This window comes from Rhinatrema bivittatum, chromosome 14 (assembly GCF_901001135.1).
Source record: "Rhinatrema bivittatum chromosome 14, aRhiBiv1.1, whole genome shotgun sequence".
Classification (NCBI taxonomy): Eukaryota; Metazoa; Chordata; class Amphibia; order Gymnophiona; family Rhinatrematidae; genus Rhinatrema; species Rhinatrema bivittatum.
In genome coordinates, this window is record NC_042628.1 from 5,751,099 (window position 1) to 5,778,502 (window position 27,404).

A 27,404-nucleotide genomic window follows, 5' to 3' on the forward strand; every position below is an offset into this window, starting at 1 on the left:
TGGGAGCTGTGGGTGTGTTTGTAACTGGTCGGAGAGTTCAGATGACACATCCTGCCTTCCAGAGCAGGTGGGCCCAACTCACAGAGAAATGAAGAACTAGGACAGGTTTGCACCCAGCGCTCTGAGCATGTCGTAGCTGGCGTCCTCCAGCGAGAAGTGCCTCCCCATGCAGTCTAATGCAGACAGCTTTGGATCTCCCATTGGTCATCTTTTTCTGATCGCCTTGTACCCTGGCATCATCCTGCATGCCCTGCCAGTCCTGGGAAACACAAGAGCAGTGTGGGAAAGGGACACAAGCTGATGAGGCACCAAACTTTGCATAATATTGGAATTAAGGAAGTTTAAATGGAAATTGCAGTAGTTTATTTAGACATAATACATGCACTATGATGTCAGAACTCAAGGAATAATTTTGTGTATAATTTTTCAAGATAGCTCAATTTTAATTTCTTCAGCATGTCTCCAGGCCATACAAGGGGATTAATCTGCAGTAAGCTAAATACAATATTTTGGAATAATAGATTTCATTTTCCAAATAGTTTTTATAGATTTGCCAGGATTAAAAAATGTATTTTTTGCATATGAAATGTCTCATCAGAAAGGGCTCTCATTTCTCAGACTCTCTAGATGAATCAGGACTGAGGAACTCGCTCTCCAATAATTAACTAAGAGCTTTAACCTCCATGCACCAAACTCTCCTGGAAGGCATCCCATCATGTGGCTAGCCCAGACACCTCAGCAGTGATTTGCTGGTCCTTCCTGTGTGCCCTGTTTTAATTCTGAACGTGAAATGCAATATTTATGGCTGCATCTGTTACTGCTCAGCACAGACTGAAGTGCACTGAAGGTTAAGAAGTTTGTGCTTTCACTAAAGCAGGTTGCACGGGGCTATGTTTTAGGGATTTTGTGGGATGTTATTGAGAGGATTGTTGGAGTTATTTCCTACCTGGCCCCAGAGCTTTCTCATGGAGACAATGTGAAGTTTTGCCAAGTTCCCCAAGCTCAGTTTATTGCTGTAAGATACCGAATAGCCACAGAATCAGTGTCTCTGAGCAGGGCTGGTGCACGGGCATTACCTTCCCCCTTATACACCTGCCGGTGACAGCTTTGGCACAGCATCCACTTCTCACTCTCTTCTCAACCTCTGCCAAGTTCTCCACCCCCCTTGTTAACATTGCCCAACATCCCTTCTCTCTATCCCCATGCCCAGCATCTCTCCTTCACTGTCCCCAGCATCCTCCTCTTTCTCGCTGCTCACCTCACGGCAGCATCACCCCAATCTCTGTGCCCTCCATCCTCACTACCCCTCTTCTGACCAGAGCCTATGAGTTTCACATCAACCAGCCAGTGCCATTTTGAAAGTGGCAGCCCTGGGCATCCAGGCCCCACTGGACCATCAGATCTTGCTTGGTAAGGACCGTGGGGGGGGTGAGAAGGAGCGTACGATGTCTGGCGGGAGGGGGTGGGTTTTGCAAAAAGGAGGAGACCTATAGCCAGGCACCAGCACCTAAAACATCTTTTTTTTCTTAACTTGAGCCACCACAAGGGGCAGCAGGGGTGGGATGGGGGGTGTCTCGAGACCTCCAGGTGTTTGGCAACACTTGGGGTGAGCCTTGATTTGGGCGGGGCGGGTCCTTAGGGGGCCATCATCGCGTGATGGTTTTTTAGGCTCTGCTAAGCTGTGGAATTTCTCCTGCTGGTTATTTACCAATGGGGAAAGTACTCTGGGATTCCCTAAGCTTCAAAGACTCCCTCTGGGAAACAATACCCCAGCTTCTACCTGAGGCAACAGAGGGTGAAGTGATTTGTGCAAGGTCTCAGGGAGCAGCAACGGGATTTGAACCCTGGCTTCCCTGGTTCTCAGCCCACACGTCTGCTCCTCCAGCACTTGCATTGAAAAGAACTGGAAGCAAGTAAGAAACCAACAAAAAGCATTTTTAAAAATCTGCAGATACAATAATGGGCCCTTTTGACATGATAAAGGAAGCTGCTAGAAGAGAGCCTATTCTCCTCCTCTTTTCATCGGTTTGTCTTTCATTACGTTCCCCGTCCGTCTGTCTGGTGAGCTGCCAGGTTCTGAGCTCTGCCTCACTCACTGAGACACGCTTTGTATTCATGAAATGATATGAAAAGGGGCTCCTGAGAGCCCCCTCGAGCACCGCATTAACGGAGACCCTTGCTAGCCCTGCTGGTTAGCTCAGATGTTCTGCCTGCCTGTGCTTCGTCTCCTCCTGCTCCTGCTCCTGCATTACAGCTGATTTTGGCCCTTTTCACTCCCTCTTGCTGCATTCGATGTCTCTATCATCCATTTCTAGTGGGCGTGCTGCCGTCCAAACTCCAGCTGTGCCGTGTTGAGGATGGGGAACAATGGAAACGTCTCTGTCCGTGCACAGATCTGCTTGTGAATGTGACAGCAAGCCGGGCACGATTGACCATGCAGTTAGCAGTGGCCTATTGAATCAGATAGCACCCAAACACTGTCCACGTTTTATGCAAATCTGAAAACACAGGGACGCTGCTGCTTTCCAAGCAAGATGAAATCGATTGAGCTCTATACCAGCCTATGCGGAAAAGGATCAGACAGTTAAAAGCAGTGAGACTGTCAAGTACTTTTCAGTGAAATACAACTTATGCACTGCTTATAATGTCATTTTAGTACACCTGATTCTGCCTGAAACTAAACTTCCGTGCCAGAGCTAGGCCCAGGCCTAAACTTCAGCACTGAGTCCGACCTAGGCCTCAGCATCAGACCCAGGCAGTTTTTGGCCTGGGAAGTTGCAGCCAGGGCCACTGGAGGCCCATTTCTGTGTTTTGTTTTGTTTTTTTTATCAGCTCAAGGGGTTTTTGGTTTCAGGGGGTTTTTTCTTGTTTAATTATTTTTTTTCAGTTTGGCAAACAAACCGAACCAAAACAACATTTAACAAACCAGATACAAATTTTAAAAAAAAACCCTTGAAACAAAAATCAAAGCGAACTGGAAATATTAGGGTTGCCAGAAAAGATGGTGATGGTAGTGATGGTGGCCTTTCCATTGGAAAGTAGGACAGAAACTGGGGTTCATGTCACTGAAGTGAAGGTCTCCCCACAACCCTGGCGCTCCTGTCTCAAAATCTGTGCAGCGAGCCTCATCTCAGCGCAATAAATATCCTACCCCCTACCAGTCTGAGAGGAGTTAGCGAAGCTTCATTAGAAGAAATCTCATAATCCACAACCAATAACCTTTTGCTAGAGTCTTTATTAAATATGTGTTCGAAATAACATTGCAATCTATTGTTGGGCGAAGAGAGAATGATGATTTCTGAGCTTCAGAGTGCCAAGCATTGTTCAGAGCCCTCTTTTCATATATCCTGCTTGGCTTTCAATAAAGAAAATACTGACTTTTTTTTTTTTTTTTATTAAAATGCTAATGAAATTGTAGACTTTAAAATATTTCTCCAAGCTTCGCTTTCAAGTTGCTTTAAGGAGCCGATTCACTCAACTTCCCTTGCGCTTATCTGGGTGTCAACCCCCATTTACGCCAGGGCACAAACTCCTTGCTATTCAGTGAGGCTGTTGGGCGGCACTTTTGCCGTATAAAGGGAACTCTGTGCTCCCCTGTAAAATCGCTGCACACGTGCACACATTAATAAAACATTATCCCTGCAAAGAAGCAATTCTGCGGAGCAGGCGCACAGCTCAGTGAGGCTCGCAGACCAGCAGCGCCGTTGTACAATCGTTTTTGCTCACAAAACCCGTCACCAGCTCAGAACTTCACCTTGCAAGGGGAAGGTCATTTTTCTCCACTTCGCTGCCCATGTGTAAAAGGCGGGAAATAATTCTCATTTACCTAGAGGGCTGCTGAGGCACTTGGATAGGGCAGTGTGGGGAGAAACTCTGCTGCCATTTTTTTGTCCTAAGTCAATTCTGTGGACAAATGGAAGGTACTGGTTTGGTTTTGGGGGTGGGAATCGCGTATTAAAATAAAATTACCAAAATATATTAGCAAGGCAACAATTTTCGGCCTAGTCAGTCCAGCAGTGTTCATGGGAGCTGAGCTGAATAAATGAATAATGAAGCAGCTTCTTTGCAGGTATTTCCTTTGCATCATGCCATTTGTTTTAAACCAATTAAATTGCAAACTCCAGTTTTATGGCTCCGTAAAATCTCTCTTCACTTGTTTGGCAGTGTTTAGACAGTCAGGGTTTAGCCCTTCTTCAGGTTTTCTGTTACAGAAGTTTGACAGTTCTCTTTGTTACCAATAAAATATTCCCCCTCCCACGTCTGTCACTCTTTTTGTCAGTGCCGAATGGCAGGGGTAAGAGCGGGAGCCACTGATATTATGATACTTGTTAAAAAGCATTGCTGATTAGAGAAGCCAAGCCGGGCATTTTGTCATTTGATGCACAGCAGCATTTAACTGCTCTGATCATGGGGGAACAAAGAAGAGCGGGATAATGAGATTCATGGAGATGTTACTACCACTGCACCCAATTTACCAAAACTCAGTTCTGCCTTTTCCCGCCAAATAAATTAAGGTTCATTTTTCTTACCAGAGGATTAAGTTAGCACTCGGCCATTGAAAAGTTGTTAAGGTTAATACGTGACATTTGGACGGTTTTATTTCAAAGAGTGGCATTGTAATAAATTAACTTTTGTATTAATTGTACGAGTGACGCTCCACCGAAGTGAGTGAGGACAATGATATGGGCAGGAGTGACATTGCGTTAAAATGGTTGAGCGTTACTCAAAACAAGAGACGGTGTTGCACTGCGCATAGGGGTGTACAGACAAAAACCAAAAAAAGACAAGCTCACAAGCCCACAAGAGAGTTTGCAGGTCATCAAATTAATCAGAAACAATCCAAAGTGGATTCCTTGAACTAGCGAATCTGCATGGGAGTTTGAGCAGATTCACAAGGTCTGCAGCAGGCCCATGCAATTCAGCTTGCATGGAATCAGTGACTCGGCATCAGATCTGTCGAATTTCCTCCATATTCTCAGTGAATCTGCGGAAAGTTTGAAACCAGAAGTTGTCTGGCTCAAGTTCGGCCTTCAGTTTTCAGCACATCTCTGACTGTACAGTGGGCATTGGACCACTGCGATGCATAGAATGAGCTTAGAACCCTTACAGCTAGTTTTCCAGCTAATTCATCCTCAATAAACATTGGATTTTGGGATCTGCAGTGAGGTAAGAAGAACATAGTAACATGGGGGTCCATTTTCAGCAGAGTTAGCCAGATAAACTTACCTGGCAGATAACGCGGAAAATTGGCGCTTATCCAGCAAACTTAGCCACATTAACTAGCCCTGCCCAGAACTCCCCCGCCCCATCCTAGACTTATCTGGCAAACGTTTTAGGTAGATAAAGTTAGCCAGCTAAATCTGGGGCAGTCAGACTGGTGGGATTTTAATCTCTTGATTTGTCGGGTTAAATCCAGGATTAAGACCTCATAGTGGTACTCTTTCTGGATATAACTTTGCCTTGGATATAGTTGACCATAATTTGGTTAAAAGGCAGTAGGCTCTGGAGGCAAAATACTGGAATAAACCTCATTGGTTTTGCTGGGAGCTAGAGTTTGTGGGGGAGGGGGTAACCCACAGTGCTCTTCTGTTCCCTGGTTTGTTTAATATCTTTATGATGCCTCTTTGCAAGGTGATAAGGGTGGCAGGTTTTGGTTTCCATCTGTTTGCAGACAATATGCAGACTTTCTGCCTGTGGATAAAGGGGAAATGGACGGGATGAAAAGATTACAGCATGGGCTCATGAAAAAAAACTAATGGACAAACCCTGTGGGTGGGTAAGGAGATTTTCAAATTAAATTGATGACTTGATGACCTGGAATTTGGTTCAGTTCAAACATGCGAGTTGAGCAGCAAATCTCTTCTTTGGTGAAGACAGCATTTAGAGTAGACAGTTAGATACAGTCTTATCTTTCTCCAAAAAACCTTGCTGCAGTGATCCATGCTTTAATCACATCAAGATTAGACATCTGCAACTAATCTAGAACAGGGGTGCTCAACCCATACCTACTGGCACCCCTCCCAGCCACTCGGGTTTTCAGGTTATTCCTAATGAATATGCATGAGAAATATTTTGTATACACAGGAAGTAGTGCATGCAAATAAATCTCATGCATATTCATTAGGGATAACCTGAAAACCCGATTGACTGGGGGTGCCCATAGGACCGGTTTGAGCACCCTTGCTCTACAACACATTGACTCAGATTTTAGGTGGCTTTAGTTTTAGAGACCATGTTTTCCCTCTTTTAAGGAATCTCCATTGGCTCTCAATAGGCTCTCAGGGTAAATTAAACTCCTGATGCTAGCCTTTAAGGTAATATATGGGAGAGGCCTTAACTATTTGAATAACCCTTCTAGGTCCTGAGGTCTTATACTCTGGTGAAGGGCTCCTCCCTTCACTCGGGATTCCCTGCAGGTCTCAACTTTAATGAGGACCAGGCGAGACTGCTGTGCCCGGTCCCTTAAGGAGGTCTGAGGGAGTTTTCTGTATACTCCCTCACGGAGCTATCGAAAATCAGTAAGAGCATCCTAGCTCCACAAATGCTTTCCTGTTTTTTCTCTGTTGTCCTACATTCACAGTGTTCTGCTTCTGTTGCTAATGCTGTGTGCATGCTTTTATTCTGCATAGGTTTCTTGCTTGCTGTTGGCAATGCTAATGATAATGTCTTTGTTTTAGACCAATTTTGAATTTTAAAATAGTAAAATAGATAAAATACAATAACAATAATAATCTAACATAAAACAATTAAACAATATAACATACTAAAACAAATAAAAACAATGCTAATAAGAGCCTTACAGCCTGATTTTAAAAGGGCCCCGATTGTAAATATTGGGGGTATGTGTGTGACTGGGTCTTGCGCGCACTGCACGCATTTTCGGAAGGGCCCGGCCATGTGCGTAACCCCGGTTACACGCTGAAGTGCCGGGCTTCTCCAAAGGGGCGGGCTGAGGGGCAGGGTCTGGGCAGGGGGGAGGGGGGGCAGGCTGGGACAATGCCTTTCAACGCTGTCCCGGGGAAGCGCGCCCAGAGATTACTTCTGCTCAGGAGGAGCAGTAAGTACTAAAATTAAAAAGTTGGGAATCGTTAGGTTAGGTTTAGGGGGCAGGGAGAGGAGGAACTTTAGCTATTGTCATACATCAATTTCTGCTCTATTAATTATGTGAAAATGTACCTGCATTGCATTAGTGACAGTGCTATTGAGGTGAAATTCAGTTGTTAAGGAAGTAATTCTTAAAGCCATTTGCTTGCATAAAACATTGGATTATGCATGCAATTGGTTTAATTGTCTGAGATTTGTGGATATTTCATGTACACTTTTATGTGCACCAAAGAAAGGTATTCCAGGGTGGAGGGGTTGAGGCACAGTTTGGACTTAAAAAAAAAAAAATCTGCATGCAAATTAACAAGCACAAATGAAACCCTACAAAGCGGAGCTGTAAATTTGTGAGCGTTTGTGCAGGTTATTTCAGATAATTTTCAAAATTGGTTTAACTTAGGTGTGTTTTTGCCTGACTTCATTATGTAGACTTTCAGAAAATCACCTTCTAATTGATTATTTCAAGCTGCTCCAGCACACAATTAACTGTGACACAAGACACAAAACCTGGAATTGTACTTCCATATTTAAATTACTTGCATCCGTCAGTGGCTGGAAAGATAAGTCCCTGCTTTTCTCTCCTTTTGTGTGCTAGTTTGACAGATTTTTCATCGTTATTATATCATAATGCATGTGGCTTCTGACAAACACGTCAATTATTCAGTTCCAGGAACTCGACAGCGTTTCTGCAGCTCGCCATATGCCGATTACAAGGGCGGCTCTTGCACTCCTGCAAGTTGTCACATTGTATTCATCAGGAGGGCTGGGCACAGACATTTATTTTCATTTTATTTGTTCTGCATTTTGTTTTGCTTTTTTTTTTTTCTGTTTCATTTCTTTAAAATGACAAAAAAAAATTTTCGGTAAGCTAACCAAAAAATGCCTAATTTGTAACCAAAAAAAACCCCCAACAAAAGCAATCCCGGGCCTTCCCCTGCTCCTCTTTCCTCCTCACCCCGAGACCCTTTTCCCTGTGGTTGAAAATGTCCTGGATCCCTGGTTACTCCTGCCCCGCTGCTGCTGCTGCTGCTACAGAAAATGGCACCAGCAGACGGAGGCTGGCGCCACTGTTAATTTGTTCCTTACATGAATGTTTGCCCCATGAAGTAATCTTCAGCTATAGAGTTAAATGGCTCACGGGTGGGAGGGGGGGTCCAGGAGAATCAGAAAAGGATCATACGGCCCATCTTGTCTGCCTATCCACACAACAGCAGCTCAGCTCCACAGCCCTACCACTGCCTCAGAGAGGCCTTCATTCTCCATTGCCTCAGCACCTTAGAAATAAGCTTCATATTATGTTTAATCATGGTTTTTGTCATTTGCATTTCAATTCTGAATCATCTACATATATTTTTTTATTTAGTTAATGAATGTATGTACCATCCACCAGGAATAAACAAAAGAAGCAGTTTACATAATGTACATAATCAAATGTTTAAAACAAAATACACAATAAAACAAACCAAATAAAATAATTTAAAACAATTCAACTAAACCAAATACACAAAACAAACAAATAAATTAAAACAAAGCAGTCAGTGCCTGCTTAAAAATTGCTGTCTACATCCCACTTCGGGAAAAGAAAGAAAGGTCTTAACCTGCTTACAAACTTTACAGAATTTCATTTGGCTCCAATTTCAAATCGAAGGCGCCACCTGCAAGAGAAGCCTGAGTTGCATAATGCTTCAGTCTTAACATTGAAAATAAGGCAAATGTCAAAAAACAATCTTGGGAAGACCTTAACATTCATATTGGCTGGTACCATTTCAGCTTTTCCCAGAGATGCTGCAGGCCACTGAAATTTCAATGTTGAAACTGTAACTTCTCTCCATCCACAACTGGAAGCCAGTGAAGCATTTGGAACAAAAGGGTGGCTCTTTCAAATTTAGGATTTAAGAACATAAGAAATTGCCATGCTGGGTCAGAACAAGGGTCTATCAAGCCCAACATCCTATTTCCAACAGAGGCCAAACCAGGCCACAAGAACCTGGCAATTACCCAAACACCAAGAAGATCCCATGCTACTGATGCCACTATATTTCCTAATATAAATTGGGCTGCAGTATTTTGGAACACGTGAGTTCATCTTCCAGGCTTTCACGAATACAATTCTTTATAATAATTGAGAACTGAAATGACAAACGCATAGATTACCAGTTTCAGTGCCTCATGATCCAAATACGGGCATAACCGACGAACCATTTTTAGTTGCAAATGGGCCTGTTGAGTATGCAAGCCCATGAGATGAAAAACCCAATGGTGAAAAACTGACCCTGACTCCCATGAATCCACCTCTGGTCTCAGAGAAAATCTTTTAGAGAAGGTTCTTGGCATAGATCACCAAACAAGAGGAAAAAGATTTTAGTTTAACTTGTTCTTAGCTTTGATCTTGCCTCACTGGCTGATTTTCTATCTCTAATGGTGTATTGTGACGTTGTATAGAAATTAGCATTAATAATTTGTATCTACTGATGTCTACTTTAGTTAATCCATCTGAACACAGTAACCACCGCAGACTCTATAACTTAGTTTGAGTATATTACTGCAAAGGTCATTGATGTCGATATTCAAAAGGATTTGTCCAGGTAACTTTTGGCATTACCCAGACAAACCTTGAGATTTGAATTTCCCACCCCTCTCATTGGTGACATCTTGCCCCATAAGTCATTAAAAATTGCTGCCCTACGGTTACCCAAATGGAATGTTTACTCAGGTACTGTATGTTCTGCAGAATATCTGGGTACCTTTAGCTGGGTGCCTGCCCCGCTCTCCAGCTTACTCAGTATGGACCTCATTATGTTCAAAAGCAAAGCAAACTGGAAAATCTTCCTAGGCGACACAAAGGACTGTGGGCACGAAAAACACACAAGCTACAATGAATTAAGTGGCCATCATTTCAAACAGAGAATTGCTGCCAACATCCAGACTTCCAGGAATCCTCAAACATCCCTAATCAGCCAATAGCTGACAAACACTGAATAAATAGGCTTATCCTGAATGCAGAAGTTCTACCAAAAAAAGACTACTTTCCTTGCATGTGTACAAATAAGAGTCAACAAATAAGTTATAGGTGGTAATTTTTTAATGGACTAAATCAATCCATCCAGCAAAATGGTCCCAGCTACAACTTGCTTGCTGATTCTTATTTTTACATATTCAAGTTGACTAGCATTAAAAGCACGATACTGGCCCTGCACTTACAATCTTAAATGAGTTATAGCCAGTGTTGACTCTTAACACACAGCTGAGTTTTAAATTGTACAGGCTTACACTTTTATGTAAAGAAAACAACGCAGAATAAATGCCTTGATGTAAAAGTTCATAGTTGAATAGGAGCCTGCTAAGCTTCTCTCAGCAGTCAAAAAATCCATCCTTCTCCGCACAGGTCCAGCATCTGCCTCATACAGGGACCTGGGAGGTGAAGCTGCACTGTTCGTGGAAACTGACTGGGAGCTTACAGCTCTCCAGCACTCACTGCTGCTCATGACCTCTGGCTTCCCACAAGTCAGACCAGTCTGCTTTATTCCTTTTGCTTCCCCTTGCTGAAGCTTCTTTTTCCTTCAATTTCCTTTTTCAGCACTCATCCTCCTGGTCGGTTTAGCTTGCTTCGTCCTTTGAAAATCAAAGTCTTTCAGCTGGCCATAGCAAGGACGATTTCTCATCCTGCCTTCATTTCCAGAGCCCTGCTCCTAAGAAAACCCTACAAGGCACAGTCGAACGAGTCAGCGAAATCTGGCTCATCATAGCTCGGATAATCAAAGGATAAATAAGGGTCAACAAACAAGCTGTAGGTGAAACCATTTTATTGGGCTAACTCAATACACCTGTGACAAGCCCTCTAAATGTATTTATTTATTTATTTATTTATTTAAGTTTTTTTATATACCAACATTCAAGACGGTAGTCCCATCATGCTGGTTCACAAGAAACAGGGGTGCGATTATAATAAACTTTACAATTTGAACAATAGTGCAGAAAAGCAGTTACATGTAACAAGGAAATCAATAACTTGGAGTAAGAAGGGAAATGTAGATCAGATAATTATATAAATATAACAACATTGTAAACTAGTCGCAGATCAGTTCAACCTGATTTCTATTAACTAATGGTTGCAAAAGTAGATCTTGTGCATCATCCTGGCAGAAATGAAGATTTTGGCCAATTTTTCAATTTCATATATATATACCCAGTATCATTAGTTTGAGCAGTGTAAGCAACCTCTTATGAAATGTTCTTGTTAAATGGCTTCTGGTGTCTTTGCAGGCAGTGAGCCAGTTGTCTGAGAGATCATATAACTCTTCCATATGAAAGCTTTGCTAATTGGGGAAAATGAAGTCTGCTACTCTGTCAAAATGGTCTTCGCACCCTTTCTTTGAAACACAGGGTGTCGTTTGATTAGGAACGAAGGTCAACATACAAGTTGTAAGTGAGACCTTTTTATTGGACTAACTCAATACATGTTCCATGCCTGGCTTTAAAGAGATCTGCTCTCTTCCTTAGGTCAGTACAGACTAGGAAGTAATTGTCCATGTTCTCTGGGTACCTAGAGACTATGAATCACAGATCAGAACTGTCATCTAGCTTTCAAGTGCAATGTAACTCAAATAGAGATTTTAGATGTCAAAATAGTCACCCAAAATGGTTGCTCTCTTCTTCAACTCTTGAAAGAAGCAATGAATGACTTCACTGTACAGATACCACCCTCTGAACTGTGATATATATATAAATTGTAAGATCTTTTTGTGCAATCTTCCCTCAGAAATGTCTCTATTAACAGTTTACTGATGTCACTTCAAGGTACGTCCTCAGCACCCATAACTAAATAACACAAAAGAATAATACTAAAACTGGAACATGCTTTGTGTTATTAACAAAGGAGCCACAATGGCACCATTCACTGCTCTTGACAGCAGTACAGGCACTTCACAGCTCACTGTGGCTGTCCCTGTTTTCCTGACGGAGTTTGGCCTTAGGAATGAAACATTTTACCTTTCAGCCAGCACTTCTGAGATGGTAATGAGCAAATGGTTCTGTTTGTCCAGCGGCTGGAAATGAGCACAGCACTTGATCACCTGTATTGTTCATGTGATTAGGAGAAAGGAACGAAGCCGTCCTACTGCTGGCCTCTTCAGCTTTCTCGAGTCTGATTTCCCTGCAGCCACTGGAAAATAGGAGTTGGGCTTGATAGGCACAGGCACTTGTCACTGCAGTTGCTTCAGTGGTGCCACCAAAGTCTTCTTTGTTTGTATCAGAAGCTTCCTCTTTCCCCCTGAGGTCTTCTCTGTAATGGAAGATAGACGCTACTGGGATTCCAGGTTTTATATGGGGAAAGCTGGGGAAGGAGGGGTCACTGACATTTGCCAGATCAAGTTTGTTCCCAGGAGGATGTATAATAACCTAGCGATAGGTTAGGCCAGTCTTCAAATCTACAGCTTCTTGAACCATGGAGAGACCGCTAGTAGAAAATTTCAGGGTTGGTATTTCTTCACTTCATGTCCTTCCCCCAAGAGAAGACGCACACAGGCTAATTTTAAAACGAATGTGCGTGTGCTCAAATACGTGCTTATTGGCGTGCAAGCAAAGATATGCTGGAAACTTGTGCACGCATGTTTTAAAATATACCAACCAAGCGTAAGTATGTTCCTAATTTTAAGAGGTTATTTGAGCACAGCTAGCACGCATGTCTTCCATAGGACTTTGTCAGCTTTTACACATGAATATAATATATGGGGATTTTAAAACATGCTTACGAGAGAGACAACCCAGTTTTTGCAATTAGTCCACCAGTTTGCCCAGTTCATATCGAGCTCTTCCAGAAGCCTCTGGTTCTTCATCCTGCACGCCCTCCAGTTGACGCAGACCCCTCACCCTGACCCTTTAAGCCCTAAACCTCAAGATCTACAGACTTGCTCCTCATCTGGAGCAGCGATAACGTTATGCAGATAACAAGCCAACGCACGCTGCGGTCTCTGGAACACCCATGCCCTGCCCTTTCTCTGCTCTCTTCATTGTGAGGCAGGTGCCGGCAGATCCGCGTGCACATCATGGCTTTTTAAAATCCGCATTGCTTGCGCACGGCCCACCTACACACATAAGTGGCCCATTTTTGCGCAAGCGACGTTTTTAAAATCTACCTCACGCCTTTCTGCTCTGCAGCCTGTTGAGCGTCCCCATTATAGTGCCTAATACATTTGTTATATCTTGCTTTTGTTTGGGCTTTTGATGCTTATGAAGAAAGTGAAACCCATAAGAAGTGTCATCTCCTTCTTCTTCCTTTCCCTCACTCATGTCCCCAGTGCACACTGCACAGAGAGCACTCCAATGCTGTAAATTCTTCTTTGTAACTCCACAGGCGTTCGTTTGGGCAAGTTGTTATAATAAATGAGCTTCCTGTCAGGCAACTGAGAGGTAGAAGTTATTTCCCTGGAACATTAGGGGATTAAGTGGTTTAATCAAAAGTTTTTCAAAAAAAAAAATGTGTATTAGCTGTCTCAAATTAAGCTGTTATTGTTTTACTTCAAGAGATGCAATTAATTAACGGAATGTCTGAAAAGCTTCACAATTGAATAGCTGCAACAGCTGTTATTTCTTTTTAATTTTCAAAGTAGAATTATCTGGTCTGAGGGCGTCCATATTTTTCTCTGGGTATTCTCTTTGGCCCTCTTCTGTCCAGCGCAGATGGGCACCGAGGATTAGCGTGAAGCCAGCTACGAGGGCGTCATCCATAATTGTGTCCATCACATTATTTTAAACTGGAATCTTAGAAATTATAGCATTTACTAGACCAACATAGTAATAGTCCAAAAGGGTTGTAGTAGTGCAGGAGCTTTCAAGATCATTTTGGGTCCCATCATCAAATATGATTGCAAAGCTGAAGGAAGCATTTTTATCTGGAAAATGTAGAGAGGTGGGAATTCCCACCGGAGAGGACATAAGGAGCTACAATTCTATGAGGCTTCTGTTCACCCATATCCAGTCTTTTTCATTTCATTAGATTCTTGGAAGAGGTCCCTATGACCTCTTGCATAAACCATTTAGCTCTCCCCATTAGGTTCTGTGAACATCTCTGATTTCTTGATCTGCCTCTGACATAATAACAAACATAGCAATGACTGCCCAGCAGCAAGTTTCCCATGGTAGTAACTGCCGCTCCATGCAAGTTACCCCCAAGCCTTAGATCAGAGGTGGAAATATTTACAAACAAAACCGAGCAACTATCAAACTCATAGCAAAAGTACTGCTAGCAACATTTTTACAGGGTGAGCAGCCTTCTTGATAATTCAGACAATGCATGTTCAGGTCTGGGGACCATGTGCATTCCTGGAGGAAAATCCCATAAGTCATTATCAGCTGGGTAGACTAGAAAAAGTTATTGCTCTCCCTGAGAGCCAGTAACAAGAATTAGATCTGCTGGTGCTTGTGACCCAGACTGACCACTGTCAGAGACAGGATGCTGGGCTCCAAGGATCTTTATCTGACCCAGCAGGGCACTTATGTTCTTATGCTTGTCTTTCAGGGACCACTTTTGTTTACTGTCCTGATATATTTCATTCCTGTGTGTTCTTTACTTAACACAAGCAAGTCTAAAAATGATTTTTGTATTGTCTTCAGCTTTTGTCTTGTCGTTGGACTGCCTGCATTGGATTCTAATCGGTGACCTGATTTTCTTAGCTTCACAGAGGTGGCAGAGGTCAACCAGAAAGGGCATGCAGCAATTTTAAATATCTCTGTTTCCTGAGAAGTCAATTAATTGTCAAAAGGAAAACTTGATAATTTTGTCCATTATTCAGCCATACCTGGCTAAGTTACAAGGGATATTCAGTGGCATGGCTATGTGGCTGAATATCTGTGCATAAATTGCTGCTTAGCCGGATATGTTCTCTATGGCTGGTCTAACTTATCTGATTAACATAACCAGGTAAGAGTAACTATCACTTTTATCCAGTTAAATTCACTGGATAAGTAGCGCCACCCTGATCCGGCCACTTTCTATGCAGCAAAAAGATAGTAACTTATCTGGCTAGCTATCGGATCTTCAGTGGCTCGCTAGATAGCCAGATAAGCCCTACTTATTCAGCTATCGAGCACGCTTTGAAAATGATGCCCAATTTTGCTAGGACCTGCCAATTGGGGGGAACAAGTCCCAAAGCCTTTATGCACATAAATAGTGATATAGCACAAACATTGACCTCTGTAGAAATTGCTCTTCTTCAAGACATCTAAACATCTGTGCCCACAACACGTGGGCTTTTAGCTGCATTTAGAGAGGGGCTCCCAGGGTGTGTGAATCAGGCGTGTAGATTGTATGCTCAAGTCTGTCTGCGATATGTGGAAAGGTCCTCAGCTGCTTTGCACCCATGCGTGTGCTTTCACTTTGAAAGTCAGGGTATGGTTTGCAGGTAAAAAAATGCCCGCAGTTTTTGTCCCTAAAAAGAGGGAGTTTAGACGATTACCAACTAACCTTCAGGACTGTGTTCTCCTCTCATCCCTCCGCTTTCACTTACGTAAAGACTTCCGCGCCCTCTGTCAGCTTGAGAAGATTATTGGTAAATGAACATTTAATTACGACTCAACCTGAAATAACCCAGAGACCCTTAATTGAAATTGTCCACTGAGAGGGCACGTCACAATTATAAATAACAGCCAAGGTTCTGCATTCTTAATCCAAATAAACAGAATAAGAAAGCATTTACATAATATGTCCTTGGTACATATTTGGTAGGGGCCCAAACACCAGAAATCATTATCTGAGCGGGTCCCAGGCAGGCTATAGGTGTGACAATACGAATCAAAACGTTTTTAAGACCAGCATTTCAGGTCACCTCATTTTCCATCATGACAGTGCGTTATTGAAAACATCTTGACTCACATGGGTGTGGCCTGGCATTTTTCTTTGACAATTATTGACAACATGTTAGATAAAACTACCCCCAGGGAAGCGACAGGTGCACAGCGGGAGGGTCTCTGGCCAGCGGACATAGGATGACCAAGCCCAAGGCTGGCAATGGGATTATGGTTTGTTGTATTCTCAGCTCGGCAGGTGGCTTTTTAGGATTGGCATCAGGCAGGCACGTTCTGTTGGCTTGCTATTTTGCTTCTTTTGCAATTCCTGCACCACTGGGATTGGAATTACAGTTGCTGCCTTGAGTCTTCTTGGGAAAGTGTGCAGTGCCGGTGGCAAAGTCTGCAACACCCTAGGCAGTGGTCATGTGACCAGTCTTTCTCCATCTCCCCCTCCCCAGGCAATCAACTAGTGCTCCCTTCCGCTTTGTAAATGTGTCTTTTTCTTAATCTCAGTTGGGAACGATGCATTCGGCCTGGGACTTTTGATTTCTTCCCACAGGAATGCAAGTCTCAAAGTTGTGTAGACGCACAGAGTAATTTTCCCTCCCTGTTGTCCGCAGCACGTTCTGTCGTGCTGTAATGATTGTAAGTCACTCTGGTTAAGTGAATGTGTAATAGACAGTAAAGCAGGATAATGACCCATGAGAGAGACATTTTATCATGTTCAGAATACAGACATGTAGTGCTTATGCTTTGCAAGGATGTGTGAAAAGTCTATTTTCATTTGCAAGTATTTTAAAACTTTATAACGAGGTTTATGCTGGCCTTTTAAGCACAATATGAGCCTGGTGTTCCCTTTGAAATGTATACATTTATTTGTTAAAAATGTATTAACTGTGCAATCTTCTATTTTAGCTGGGATACAATTAAAACAATCATAAACTCAAAGACTACACACACACATACAACCAAACATTTAAAGATGGAACAAATAACTTTTTTACAAACGGGACCCCAAAAATCAACTTTCCTCAAGAGAATGTGGTGTGTTGTTCAGAGGGAGCACTAAAGACAGTCCAAAACATGCACATTTCTGCAGTTGTCATATGCAATAACTTATTAGTAGATGTGCCTGAGAAACATCATTATAAATAATCCAGAGTCGCAATGCCTGACTAGTATGTAAAAGAGAGAGAAAACTGAGCAGTTGATCTTGTTCACCTAAGAAAGGGCGTTACCTAGAACTGTCAAAAGGAGGTCAAGTTTTCTCAAAGAAACGGTATTAGAGTTTTTCATCACAGGTTTCAGCCCTTTTCCACAAAGGCAACTGCTCATATCAGCACCCATGATCAGCTGATAGCAAATACTGGGTTAGAACATCAGGGACCAGCAATCCTGGATCAGTGCAGTCATTTAAAATTGAGACGTGTTTAATATTCCTCTGTGATCCCGAGCAGTCGCAGCTTCTATTGGAATGAGAATCTGTTTTCAGGCAGCCTAATAAATAATGCTTTATATTTTGGCTTTTGGCAGTGTGCTGACCTGGTTTTTGCCCCTTCTGCCCTAATCCTGATCATTTGTGCAGACCAGCATTGCGAGACTGTTTCTTCGTCCTTTCAGTGTTCAGCAAGAGAGCTGCTGGCTCCTTTATGTGTGTGCACACTGAATTCTAGGAAGGCTATTGCAACACCACTGGTTTTATCTACCTTTTCTGATAGCTTTGCAAATGGAGCAACTCTCTACAAGTATATGGTCCTGGCTAAAGACACAGGCAAATATTGATCAAGAGGAAAGATAACAGGGGATGGAAAAGAAAAAAATGATGTTCACACTGTTTGCAAATGATCTGTGCACACCTGCTGCTTTTCTCAGTGTGGTCATACGGCCCATTAGTGACGTCTGGACAGTGACGACTGGGCTTAGCATTGGCTGCAGATCCCGGCTTTGCAGCATCTTGTGTCCCCTGGCAACTGTGGAAGGGAAGGTCAATTTTCAGCAAGCTTCAAAAATACCTACTGCAATTGTGAATGTGGTAAATAATGTTTGACAGGACCTGCAGACTGCCAAGTCTTCTGTAAGTCATTTCAGGATTGTAGAGTAGAGAAGAATCTAAACAGGGTCTATGTTCCTATCAACATTGGGTGCTTTCAGAAATTCTATAAAATTTGACGATGGGGCTTGAGTGTTTACTTCGTCATTATGGAGGCATTAAAAGAGCAAAGAGGTGAGAATACAAGGCAGTGAACAAACAGTGGCAGTTACAACCCTAACATCATGGAGCAGTTGTGGTTACAACAACCCTAACCTCTAAGGTACAACTGCCCAATGTTTCCAAGAAGGTTAGGGGCAACCAGCACAGAGTAGCAATAGTTACAGCCCTAGCTAGTGGTATTTGTTGCACTATGTTTCTGAGAAGACTGGGTGAGTGTGCACGGCGTGACTGTGGTTACCACCCTAACATCAGTGAGCATGGGGTGGTCTGAAGTTTCAGCCTCACTAATTCTGGGGGCTATTTGAATTATTATACAGCTTGATGACAAGACAAGAAGGGCCTGGATATTGGATTAAGTATGGCACTTGTGAGAACCAAAGAGAAAATTGCTGTTTTTTATAATTTTATGTTATATTATTGGTTTGTTAATCTGCCTTAGGCATGTTTCATGTTGAGGCAGATTATTAATCTAATTCATGAAATGAAATAGCAAGGCTTGAAAAAGCCAACCAGCGAAGGTGCTGGAGGCCAGCCCTGGATGGAATTTAAACATGCTTGGGACACAAAAAGGGAGCAGTGTTGAGACTGGTTGGATAAATGACATGGGGAGGGGGCGAGCTCATTTATCCAAACGGGAAGAGAACCAGAGAGGAAGACAACCATACTGGGAAGTCACCAAGTTTCACCCGGAGACTCCCGGAAATTGTATCAATTGCTGGATTTCTGGGGAAACACTAGAAAGCTTTATCCTCAGAATTTGCTCTTGCAGCCCCTCCTGAAGCCAGCAGGGAACAGGAGGGGAGGGGCTGGAGAAGGGAGCAGAGCAATCACTCTCTGCTCTGCAGTATCTGTTCCAACCTCACCCCCTCCCCTTCCTCAGTAAGCCTGCAGGGAACAGGAGGGGAGGGGCTGGAGAAGGGAGCAGAGCAATCGCTCTCTGCTCTGCAGTATCTGTTCCAACCTCACCCCCTCCCCTTCCTCAGTAAGCCTGCAGGGAACAGGAGGGGAGGGGCTGGAGAAGGGAGCAGAGCAATCGCTCTCTGCTCTGCAGTATCTGTTCCAACCTCACCCCCTCTCCTTCCTCAGTAAGCCTGCAGGGAACAGGAGGAGAGGGGCTGGAGAAGGGAGCAGAGCAATCGCTCTCTGCTCTGCAGTATCTGTTCCAACCTCACCCCCTCCCCTTCCTCAGTAAGCCTGCAGGGAACAGGAGGGGAGGGGCTGGAGAAGGGAGCAGAGCAATCGCTCTCTGCTCTGCAGTATCTGTTCCAACCTCACCCCCTCCCATTCCTCAGTAAGCCTGCAGGGAACAGGAGAGGAGGGGCTGGAGAAGGGAGCAGAGCAATCGCTCTCTGCTCTGCAGTATCTGTTCCAACCTCACCCCCTCCCCTTCCTCAGTAAGCCTGCAGGGAACAGGGGAGCGTTGGAGCACACACTGTGGGCAGCACGTTTGGAGATACTGGAGGAGAGGGCCTGGAAAAGACACCGCTCAAGCTGCAGCAGTGAATCTAGGACCTGGGTCCCAGCTGAGGGTAGAGTTAGGATGCACAAGAGAGGGAGCTGTGCAAGGAAAGAGAATGCTAGGGTCAGGGAGAGAGGAAGGGGATGCACGCTGGGGCCATCCCTGGAAGAGGAAAAAGTGGTGGAGAGAGAGAGAGAGGATTAGCAAGATGGGGGAGCAGTAGGCAAGAGAAAGCTGATACGTGTTCCTCCTCTGCTACATTGCAAAGTAATTCCTGTCCATTTTTATAATTGTAGTCTGGCTTGTCTTTAACACATCCTCCTCGTAACAAACAATAGCCTTGGCACTGAAACAATTTGTTATAGAGAATACCTGCTCTATATACATTCCCTGCTCATTCTTCTACCCTACCTGCGCTCGTCCACTTCCTCCTCAGTTCCTGCTCTCCTTTTACACGATGATCACTACAGCCACTGCTAATCTCTCCATTATAGCAGAAACAATAATTATACAGCGGTGAAGCTGTTCAGGAGAAGTGAGGCTTCTTAAAATGTCCCAGCAGCTTGAAAAGGGAGAGCAGGAATGCAGCAGCAATGAAAGGTATCATTGATTTAACAATAAATATAAAAAGAGCAAGAATCAATAGAAGGAGAGGCACTGATTTAAATGAAAAAGGACAAAGCAGTGGCCAGGAAGGAGAAAGGCAGGAGGACTTATTTCAACTTGACAGGAGAGTAGAGATCGAGGAACCGCACTGCATGAAGTTAAATCGTATTGTAGCCAGGGCCGGTGGAAGCACTAGGCAGACGCCTGGAGTGCCACTGCTCTGGGGGTGGCAATGCATGGCTTCGTCGTCTTTTTTGTTTCTAAAATCCATTTTTTGTTTTGTTGCCAGTGCTCCTCTAATGGGGATATCTCAGTAGTCAGCCTCTTCCACTTTGCCATCAAAACTCTTCACATGGAGTTACAGCTGTGCATGGCCATCCATAGGTACTCTGTGATCCTCTGAAAGGTTTACAGTGTGACATGCACAAGCTCCAAGCTCCAGGATACATTCCTCTGCCCAATGCAGGTTATTGTGAGTGGGGAGGGAGGAATCTCTTGATGTTTTTCAGAATGAAGCATTTTCTAAAATCATACCCAAAACTCTCTCAAAGTCATCGTCAGTGCATTATCTCCATGTGTGCCTGCAGTCAGATTACTTGCACTCAAACTCAGCATTCTGTAACGCACCTGCTGATGAGCGGTTTGGCATCGCCACTTTTTGTGCCCCCCTCGAGCTCTCCTTACAGTTCTCCACGTTTGTAAATCCTCTGGTGGTACTGAAGGGGCACATATGATGGCCGTGTCTCAGGATGAGCAACACTGGCTTATGCTCAGTGAACGGTTTGTACCGGCACCAAAACAGCAAGCTGGATTTCCTCAAATATCTCTGCAACAGTGCGGGCAGACAACAACAGCAGCGGGATTATTAGAATCACCCATGGTCACTGTCTATGGTGATTAAACACAGCCATACCCATAAAGCTGGGCCGACAGCGGGTTACATGCTTTCAATTTGGAAGCTCTTGGGGAGAAACTGGAAATTAAGAATAAAAATACAGTATGCTTCTGGGGCAGAGCTGTAAAATGAAATTAGGAATTTGCACAACATTAGCAAGACCAAAGATAGCAAAAAACAATCTTAATAGCCCCAAAATGGCTAGAAATGGGTTGTGCTTTACCATCTGCAAACTTTGAACAAATTGTTTGTGGCTTGATCTTGGACAACTGTTTAACAGTTTGTTTACTGAATATTCAGCCTCCCTAAAGTCTGTCCACACATCCCATTGAAGAGCTAAGCTTTCACTTCCTTTTACAGCCACTCTTGCAAATACCTGCCAAAATGTATGTCAGTAAAACATATCCAACCAATTTTAACAGGACAATCAGAACTGTCTTGAACAATAATCCACAGTGTGATGCCAATGGATTTCTAATTAAATCATCTGGCAATGCAGCAGGATTCATTTCCTGGTAGGGAGTGGGACTATATTTCACGATGAAAAATGGTGAGTAATGAGAACATGAAGGAATAGTGCTCAATATGTCAAACTTGTCTAAAGGAAGTGTCCTGGGTGGCATAGATGCCGTGCAGGGTTGCTTTTATTAATATTCAATGGCATCATTATGTCCTAAGAAACAAAATCCTTTAAAAAAATGAACAAATATGGGATTCCCCTGGCAGAACGATGGCGCTGGAGATAACGTGCAATCTGCGATACTTCATGCCTTATATTTTTGGTCCAGAAGTTCAGAAGCCTTGTCCCGAGTTCTTTGGGTCCTCATCTCTTCTCTTAACTCCTTGTCTTTCTAGTATAAAGGTCAGCAGTGAGTGATTCAGTGGGTCAGTGAATCAGTGGAGGGATACAGAACCTAACTTAAATATTGTGTTGTTCTTTGGGTCCTCATCTCTTCTCTTAACTCCTTGTCTTTCAGCAGTGAGTGATTCAGTGGGTCAGTGAATCAGTGGAGGGATACAGAACCTAACTTAAATATTGTGTTGGCATATAATTAGTGCTGTTGGATGGCATACAGCATGTAAAACAAAGTTTGGGCCTTTATCACTAAAACACCTTTATTTGCCATTCTGCTTGGCTGACCCAGTGAAGAATGCAAGGATGGGATGGGTCTGGAATCTAAGTCCTTTAAATCTCCCGGATGCAATCGTCTGTCCACATCAGAGTAGGTGTTTTTTCTGAAGGCGAACTCCATCTACTATCCTTTGCGTGGAAGCGGAATCTTTTTTTTTCTAACTGATGTTTTCATTGCACGTATTTTACATTTTCCCATGGAGCGTTTCAGAAGAGATTTTTGCTTTTATTGGTAAGAAATAAATAATCCAGTCATTGATATGGTCATTATGCAGAAGTAAATGTCTGCCTGCTGATTCAAAGTTCATTCAAGAAATCATTAGGTCATGACCAAGACATGGGGCGACTGCCACTGAGATAAGAACCTGCAAGCACAGGAGATGAAATTCAGCTGAGGTCAAAACCACAAGTCATTTTGTTTCTCTCATTTTAGCTTGCAACAAATGGTTTTTACCATGCTGAAAGAATTTAGCATGTGGTAAACAATTTAGCTGATGCTAAAATGACAAAAATAAAACAAACATTAAATCAAATAGAAAATAAAACAACAAATTTTTCCATGCACACCCTCAGATTCCAAGAGGTCAATATTCAGAACTATCTGGATAAGTAAATTAGCTGGATGACACTTATCCAGCTAACTCACACAAGATATTCAACAGCATGACTATGCTGCTGAAAATCCCTCCAAAAATCGCTAGTTAGCTGGATAAGTCTTACTATTCTAACTTATCCGATTAACTTAACCAGATAAGTCTCAATATTGGCAAATGAACTGGCAAAACTCCCATTTCTTGCCCATCATACTTATCCAGCTAGTAATTATCCAGATAAATGGCGGCCACTAAACATGGTCAGAAACATAGAAACATAGAAACATAGAAATGACGGCAGAAGAAGACCAACCGGTCCATCCAGTCTGCCCAGCAAGCTTCACACATTTGTTCTCATACTTAACTGTTTCTCTTGGCTCTTAGTAATCTTATGTTCTAATTCCCTTTTCACCCCCACCATTAATGTAGAGAGCAGTGCTGGAGCTGCTTCCAAGTGAAATATTAAGTTTGATTAGTTGGGTAAGCGGCAGCATAGCTCTCTGCCATGAAGCAGAGGGCAATGCTGGAAATGTGTGAAGTATCAGTTTTTCTTTTCCCCTGTCATTGAAGCAAGGAGTCATGCCGGACATGCACCGAAAGTGAAGAATGCCTTGAAAGTCACATTAACTATCATCAATATTGAAAAGCCTAATAATTGGTAATACCTATAAGCCCATGAACCCATCCCTGTTTTTTTTTTTCTTTTTTTCTTTTCTTTTTTTAATTGGGAGATGGATGCCCTTCATCCTTCTACTCTGTGAAGGTGGACACCTACCACCGGCCACTGGCATCCCGCTCCGTTAATGCCTCTGTGGCTACTGCCGCTCCATGCAGTGTTTTACTACCTGCTCTTTATATGCGTCCTCTAGAACTGATGGATCCCATCCCTGGGTTTTTTTATTATTTATTTAATTGGGAGATGACAGCCCTCCATCCTTCCGCTCCGTGAAGGTGGACACCTACCACTGGCCACTGGCATCCCGCTCCGTGAATGCCTCTGTGGCTACTGCCGCTCTGTGCAGTATTTTACTACCTGCTCTTTATATGGACACCTACCACTGGCCACTGGCATCCCGCTCCGTGAATGCCTCTGTGGCTACTGCCGCTCCGTGCAGTATTTTACTACCTGCTCTTTATATGTGTCCTCTAGACCTGATGGATCCCATCCCTGTTTTGTTTTTTGTTTTTGTTTTTTATTTAATTGGGAGATGACAGCCCTACATCCTTCCGCTCCATGAAGGTGGACACCTACCACTGGCCACTGGCATCCCGCTCCGTGAATGCCTCTGTGGCTACTGCCGCTCCGTGCAGTATTTTACTACCTGCTCTTTATATGCGTCCTCTGGACCTGATGGATCCACAATATTTATCCCATGCCCCTTTGAAGTGCTTCACAGTTTTGGACTTCACCACTTCCTCCGGAAGGGCATTCCAGGCATCACTTCCTCCGGAAGGGCATTCCAGGCATCAGGTACTCAGCCACTGCTGCTTAGCTTAAATAAGTCCTTACTTATCTGGCTAAGTGGTGATAAATATGAACCTCCAAAAGATTTGCAACAAGTAGAGATTTTCTTCTCCTCAATATTAAAGTAACCATACAGTCTTGCTATTGAATAATTCCGAATAATGCATACAACTCGTGACATTCTTTATCGTGACTCAATATGCAACATCTGGCATTCTTCGCACCCCATGGTGGGAGTGATGGACCATAAGGTCCTTCACCTTTTATTCCCCAGCAGTATCTGGGGTGGGTGGGTAATAAAAGGTGATTTTAGCAGGCAGCTGAGCAAACACACATGAAAGACATGGAGCGTCCGCACACTGGCATCTCGGAGGCTTCATTTTGACAAAGTGACTTTTATCACCACAGGGCCACTCTAACCAATAATGCCTGCGAGCAGGTTGATAACTGCTTGTAATTACAAAGTGCCATTTCATGTTACCCAGCAGGTGCCAAGTGCCTGGGGAAGCTTAGCCTTGAAAGCCGACGCCGGTAAGGTACGAGGCTGCCGCAGGCCCAGGGTCACATCCCATCCTTCTAATCGGCGCTCTGTAATATGCTCACATGTGCTTGAGACGTCTAAAACAAGCTGAGTGGCAGAAATTCAAAGCCCCCTTGGGCTTCCCTTTAAATTAGCAAGCGCTGGTTATTACATAATGAGCTCCTAAACTGGTGCAGTAGTTAAAGACATTGTGTAGGCCGTTGTCATTTCATCTGCATTCAAACGGAAGGCCTTCTGCATAAGAAAAGCAGGGGACAAGATTTGCTCAGCAGGAGCGCACAATAAAGCCACAAATCGCAGCAGCCACATCACACGACAGCCCACGGGAAAGCCAACTACCCTGCTACGTAGTAGATGCTGGCAGATACTGGCTGGCGGTTTTCCCCTGTTTTATGCAAACGATACTGCACTGTGTCAGCATTACCTCCAAAGCGCTCATGTTGGCCGGCCCGGTGGCTCAGTGGCTTGGATTCCCAGCTGCAGAGGCGGATGAGAGTCAGCACATGGGGAACACATGTAAGGATGCTGACATCAGCTGGCTGAGCAGCGCAGCCTATTTTGAAACACGAGATCAGTGTCAGCCATGCGATTTTGCATCCTAGACTTCGGAAGACAATTCATAAGAGAGGTGTTTTTATTTGCAATTAAAATATTGTAGCAACAAAAACTGCTTGTATGGCCAATGATTATACTTATTGATAGAAAGGAAGAGACATTGTTCACACTGGTATAATGAGTAGTCAGTGTCCGCATTTATAAGAAGGTCATGTTATTATATTTAAATATTTTGTTTTCACAGCAAGATAATATAGAGTGAATCTCTTTGGTATTGCACAGTCACGTAGTAAATGATGACAGAAAAAGACTGTCTGGGTCTTCCAGGCTGCCCACTTATTCTGTCCCATCTGCCACCTGCAAGGTTTCTCCTTTCCCATCACCATCCCTGTTGTCTTCCTCCTTTCTACTCCACCGTCTTGGATAGAAGAGCACACAAGATCCACACTTGGTTCTGTCCAGCACCTTCCTTTCCCACTCCTAACCATGAAGCTCTGTAATAATCTGAAAAAACCAGTAATACTAGTGTGGCCATTGCCCAAACATTTATTTCTTTAAAGAAGCTTGTATCCTGCTCTACTACCACTATAAAGTACATAAGTCATGGCATGCATATAAACAGAAGACATAAAACCTCGTGCAGTCAGGACAGCAGAAACCGCAGTAACTCGGCAATTGCTGCTCCCTGACTGAAAGCAATCCTGCTTTGTACTGTGCTGTCATCGATGTTAATAATTGTGACGTCCTGTACCGACATGGCTGAAAAGCAGATAGTCTAATCATTATGCATTCTTGTGGGGTTATTCAGTATCCCTGAAGCCTATAGAGGGATAGGTAAGTGATAGACAGGGACGATCCTGAGAACGACGCAACACTGCGCTATTCACACCACTTGTGCAACTCACCAGATAGGCGGCAGTGCGGGATCAATTGCTGAAAGTGAATGCACATAAATAAGCCTTGAGCAGCTTCCTGAAGTGAATAAGGGAAGTTTCAGATTTAAGCTTCTCAGGGAGTGCATTACAAAGGAAAGGGCTGCAGCTCTGAATAAATGCTCTCGGGACATAGGGACGTCTGGCAGGCTGCAGAATGAGGATCAGAACAAGCGAGGAGGGCGCTAAATTTTGAATACAGTGTTTGGGCATCAAGGTGCCAGACCATTGATAGCTTTGTAAATTGTTGTCAAAGTTTTGAATTTGACCCTCCACAAAGCCAGGAGCCAATGAAGTCTGAATAATATTGGCAAGATATGCTAGCATGAAGGGACCCCAATTACAAAACAGGCGACCGCATTTTGGATTAGCTGAGGTGCTTGATGGTGGATTGAGGAAGACCTGGATATAGGGCATTACAATAAACAATGGAGGAAATCACTAATGCTTCACAATATCCGGCCTCCCAGGTCCTCTGTGCTGCTTGCCAGACAGGCCTGTCTAATATGTCAGCACCTGTATTTTCACTAAGACTCTGGAGGCCTGTATCAGCACGGGGGATGGATAAGTTATCCAGGTACAGTAATATTCAGGGAAATCGGTTGTTTATGAATTCTGCTGAATTAACCCGGGTAAAGTCCAAGTTATCCGGATACAGTTATCACCATCTGCTCTCCGGCATGGCCAGATGAACCCAGATAACTTAGCCAGATGATGCTGAACATCAGCATTATGCAGATAAGTTGTTAGTCCCACCTGGAACAATCCGATTTATCTGGATAAATCAGTGGCGGTCAACATAGTGAGAAGTTAAAATCCCTTAAGAACATAAGAAAATGCCATACTGGGTCAGACCAAGGGTCCATCAAGCCCAGCATCCTGTTTCCAACAGTGGCCAATCCAGGCCATAAGAACCTGGCAAGTACCCAAAAACTAAGTCTATTCCATGTAACCATTGCTAATGGCAGTGGCTATTCTCTAAGTGAACTTAATAGCAGGTAATGGACTTCTCCTCCAAGAACTTATCCAATCCTTTTTTAAACACAGCTATACTAACTGCACTAACCACATCCTCTGGCAACAAATTCCAGAGTTTAATTGTGCGTTGAGTAAAAAAGAACTTTCTCCG

General features: G+C 43.5%; 1 protein-coding gene across 1 annotated transcript in view; it reads left to right on the forward strand.

Moving 5' to 3' along the window:
• The window catches only part of CACNA1H (calcium voltage-gated channel subunit alpha1 H), a 449,793-nt gene that overhangs the window by 340,992 nt on the left and 81,397 nt on the right, over positions 1-27,404 (forward strand).